The sequence below is a fragment of the Suncus etruscus genome, chromosome 16 (assembly GCF_024139225.1).
Source record: "Suncus etruscus isolate mSunEtr1 chromosome 16, mSunEtr1.pri.cur, whole genome shotgun sequence".
NCBI classification, from domain to species: Eukaryota; Metazoa; Chordata; class Mammalia; order Eulipotyphla; family Soricidae; genus Suncus; species Suncus etruscus.
In genome coordinates this window covers 49,270,586-49,274,773 of record NC_064863.1, presented here as the reverse complement: position 1 = coordinate 49,274,773, position 4,188 = coordinate 49,270,586, and the positions used below count along the sequence as shown (strand labels likewise).

Below are 4,188 nucleotides of genomic sequence, written 5' to 3'. Positions count from 1 at the left end.
TGTAGAGTCAGCAGTCACTCCCAAGTATTTCTGAGTGACTCAAAATATGAAACAAAAATTAATTATATGGGGCTTGAGAGATAGCATGGAGGCAGTGTGTTTGCCTTGTACTCAGAAGAACGGTGGTTCAAATCCTGGCATCCCATGTGGTACCCCAAGCCAGTCAGGAGCGATTTCTGAGCATAGAGCCAGGAGTAACCTCTGAGCGCTGCCGGGTGTGATCCAAAAACCAAACATATATATATATATATATATATATAATATTATAATATATAATGTATAGTATACATTATATATTATAATATTATATTATAATTATAATAATTTTCTTTGATATAATTATAGAATGTTAATTTAAGTAACCTTTTATTATTTCCACTAATCTCTTCTTCCTCCCAGACACTTCTAGAATAGCTATTACCTTCTTATTTTCTCAGTCATATTTAACCTTTCTTCATAATAGTATATGAATTCTAAATTTCATAATAATATTAATATTATCTAATATCTAATACTATCTAATATTATGTTTTGAAAATGCAGGAATAAAAAGTACCTGAAATATTTGTAAACCAGATCATTTCAGAGTTTTAGATTTCTAAATTAAAAGAATTAGAATTGTCACATGTGTTGCCTAAGTACATATAGCTGAGCACCTATCACTCACATCTCTCTCCCGCCTTGGGATGTGATGTTCCTACTTTCTTGCTGAGTTGTGTGTCAGGCTGTCTAAACCACTGGAGAAGCCCATTCTCTCTCATGAGCACATTACTTGTTACTCTATTTCTTATCCCCTCCCTCCCCTTCCTCTGAAACTCACAATAAGAACTTTTTTAAAAAAACTTTAAAGTTATATTTGTGGACATTTAATTTGTGAAGCTATATAAGACCCCTGCTTAGAAAAGACTTGGAGAAGTGTAATTATCTGTTGTTACTAGTTATATGCTTCTAACAACTTCTAAGAAACACCTCTGCACTTGTTATTGTACTAGTGTCACCAAATTAGGTAGCTTGTCTAACATTCACAGATCATTCATAATACTATTGACAGATTAAAATAATTATAGACATTTTATTATTGAATTCCTCTTAGGCTATGTAATTAGAATTATTTCAGTTATTGTTTTAATATTTCTTTGGACCACTAGATTTATTAAAGAATAAGAATTGCAGGATTGGGCCCGGAGAGATAACACAGGCGTTTGCCTTGCAAGCAGCCTATCCAGGACATAAGGTGGTTGGTTCGAATCCCGGTGTCCCATATGGTCCCCCATGACTGCCAGGAGCTATTTCTGAGCAGACAGCCAGGAGTAACCCCTGAGCACTGCCGGGTGTGGCCCAAAAACCAAAACCAAAACAAAACAAAACAAAACAAAAAAAGAATTGCAAGATTTCCATGTGGTTAAACAAATAAAAATATGAGATAGCATTTAAATTAAATGATATTTTTGTTTTGTTTTGTTGGGTCACACCCGGAGGCGTTCAGGGTTACTCCTGGCTCTATGCTCAGAAATCGCTCCTGGCAGGCTTGGGGGACGATATGGGATGAAGGGATTCGAACCACCGACCTTCTGCATGAAAGGCAAACGCCTTATCTCCATGCTATCTCTCCAGCCCCTAAATTAAATGATTCGATTTTGCCTTATCTAACATATTTAAAAAGTTATAGTTTAGGCTGTGTGTTTTGAATAGTGTTGACATTTACAGCCTTTGTTTAGAGTTACTTGACTCACTATCATCCAAATATCAGCAAAACACCATCTATCTCTTCATGTTTTGTCCAGTACACTTAATCCCCCCAATTGGCTGTACACCAGTATATAAGGGCTGTAATAAGTCGATATCGTCTATAACCTTGTTCTGTTCCTCATGTATTCTAAAGAAATGTGATAATACACATGCAGTGCTTTTTCTTCTCCCTATGGCTTACTTTGCTCTTATTATACTCTCCAGCTCCATTTAAGTTGTAGAAAACTAAATGCTTTTTCTTAGGAATCAAAGTTCTATTGAAACATCTGTTATTTTGATCTTCATTCTTACTTTACAAAAACTCTTCCTAATCACCCTCAGAGGAGTGAGATATAGCAGGAAATTATTTTAAGAAAGAAATATTTTTTCATTTATTTTCTATTCTAAATGGTATATATGATAGACATTGATTTTTAATTATGTTTATTTTTATATGAATTTAAAGAAATTATTTTAAAGTCAGTATATTAAACATAATAAGCATTGTGACAGAAAATGTGAATAATTCACTTTAATCATTCATTTGAATACGAAGCTTAAAACAGTAATATAAGAGAAGAATAAAATAATTCTCAGTTTCTGAAAATAGCAATCATAATATGTGACCTCTATTATTCTCATTATTTAAATCATCACAAAATTAAGAAGAATTTTAATATTAATATTCAATTAATCTATCATTAATTATTATTAATTATTAACATTAATGTCATTAATAATTATCGTGTAAATATATAATATTATGAAATATTGTTATATAAATATATAAAATTATTACTAATATTATTGATTAATATTAATAATGTTTGTTGTTAATTATTAATTTAATTAATATTAAGAAGAATTTTTAATATTAAGAAGAATATTAATATTTCAGATCCATGCATTACTATACATCATTATACAGTTTTGGGCAAATAAGTTCAAAATTTTGAACTTAAATTTCTTCATTTTAAGGTGGGAGTGAGCTGAGAGAATTTAATGAGATAAAATATGTAATAAAATTAGTTAACTTTTTAAAACTTCAAAAATAGGAACAACTATCACTATTTGACAACTATTACTACCACAATGAGAGAGTCAACAACTATCAATATATATTGATGATAAAAAATTCTGCTCAGAAAATTATAAGACATCATAATATGACAAAGATACTTTAGGAGAAACATCTCCAAAGTCTATCATTAGACTTAGAACAAAGTACCAATGCACCCCAAAAACATGGTTATGATGAAAACTGGTAATTAAGTGCTCACTTCATCAGCACATATACTCAAATTGGAACAAAACAAAGATTAGCATGACCCCTGTGCAAGAATGACATGCAAATTCTTGAAGCGTTCCATACTTTTAAAAGAGAAGAAAAACTCATAGTCATATGTTATTACTAGGGAGTACTCCCAATAAATTAAAATGAATATTCTAAGTAGAGAGAGTTTTATAGTTAGTCCTTTAAAGCTGCTTATTAAACTTAAAAATTAAGATATAGGACTGAATGAGGTAATGGGAGAATGCAACTTCTATTGCCATATGATCTCCCAATATCCTTACAATAACAAATAACTTAGTTTTAATAACAGAGCATGAAAGAAAGAAAGAAAGAAAGAAAGAAAGAAAGAAAGAAAGAAAGAAAGAAAGAAAGAAAGAAGAAAGAAAGAAAGAAAGAAAGAAAGAAAGAAAGAAAGAAAGAAAGAAAGAAAGAAAGAAAGAAAGAAAGAAAGAAAGAAAGAAAGAAAGAAAGAAGGAAAGAAGGAAAGAAGGAAGGAAGGAAGGAAGGAACGAAAGAAGAAAGAAAGAAAGAAAGAAAGAAAGAAAGAAAGAAAGAAAGAAAGAAAGAAAGAAAGAAAGAAAGAAAGAAAGAAAGAAAGAAAGAAAGAAAGAAAGAAAGAAAGAAAGAAAGAAAGAAAGAAAGAAAGAAAGAAGGAAGGAAGGAAGGAAGGAAGGAAGGAAGGAAGGAAGGAAGGAAGGAAGGAAGGAAGGAAGGAAGGAAGGAAGGAAGGAAGGAAGGAAGGAAGGAAGGAAGGAAGGAAGGAAGGAAGGAAGGAAAAAGAACGAGAAAGAAAAAGAATGTCAGAGGGTATGCAGGCAGGAGAGAGGAGGAGAGCAGTGAGGGAAGAAGTGAAACTAAAGACTGGTAGTGAAACATGTGCACTGACTAAGTAATGGGTGTTGTCTATTTTATTACTGAATCTCAATCATGAACAATTTCATAAATGTATGCAAAGTGATCAAATCGAAAAAATAACAGAATTAAAAGCTCTGAGAAAAGAAAATTAAATTGTATTATAGGTAGATATTAAGAGGTATTGTATTAGATTAGAAGAGAATACTGTTAATACTATGAAATTTGTAATTAAAAATAAAGCCCATTAATGTAGTAATTTTACCTTTAAAAGAAATACCTCTTCCTAGTTTGCAGTCAGTCACTTTATTTCT

The 4,188-nt window shown here is 31.2% G+C and overlaps 1 non-coding gene across 1 annotated transcript; it reads left to right on the top strand.

Annotated features, from left to right (window-relative positions):
• Positions 1-3,000: 3,000 nt before the first annotated feature.
• LOC126033143 (U6 spliceosomal RNA) lies at positions 3,001-3,104 on the top strand. The gene has a single exon (XR_007504294.1). It is a non-coding gene; the product is annotated as a U6 spliceosomal RNA (small nuclear RNA).
• The last annotated feature ends 1,084 nt before the right edge of the window (positions 3,105-4,188 follow it).